Here is a 579-nt window from a genome sequence, read left to right on the forward strand (position 1 = left end):
GCCCTCTTGAAGCTGAAGGAAAAGGGTGATGTTATCGACGTCCCTTCAATGAATCAAATATCATATCAGTGGAGAAAGGTGTATTTTTTGTCATATACTAATCATATATTACTAGCTTTGCGTAATACATATCGTAGAAAATTGAAGTACATTTTCGGCGACATCGCGATCCGTACATTTCGACACTGTTGTACCTTGAACAACCGACACGGTGCACTTTCAAGGAACTGCATCCGCACGGCAACCGGAAGGTGCTCTGCGTTTCAGTTATGCTGGACCAGGTCGCCGATAGTGTGTGTCGTGAGATGCACATGGCGAACTTATCCTTCGCTCGAAACTGGTTATCGACTCAACCCATCGCTTGACGAACGAGAACTTCAAGATGTATGCTGCAATCATCTCGTTTCGCGGTGAAGGGTACCCAATATCGTACATGTTCATTCAGAAAAACAGTAACTCTATAATTCAGATTTTATAAAGTTAGAAATATTTGTAGGCCTCTACAATATACGGATCGCGTATTTGACTGAATGGTTCGAGTACCTGCGCGAGCACTTCAACCTGGCGCCACAATTTATT

This window comes from Aphanomyces astaci, assembly GCF_000520075.1.
Source record: "Aphanomyces astaci strain APO3 unplaced genomic scaffold supercont1.37, whole genome shotgun sequence".
In the NCBI taxonomy this organism is placed as follows: Eukaryota; Oomycota; class Saprolegniomycetes; order Saprolegniales; family Verrucalvaceae; genus Aphanomyces; species Aphanomyces astaci.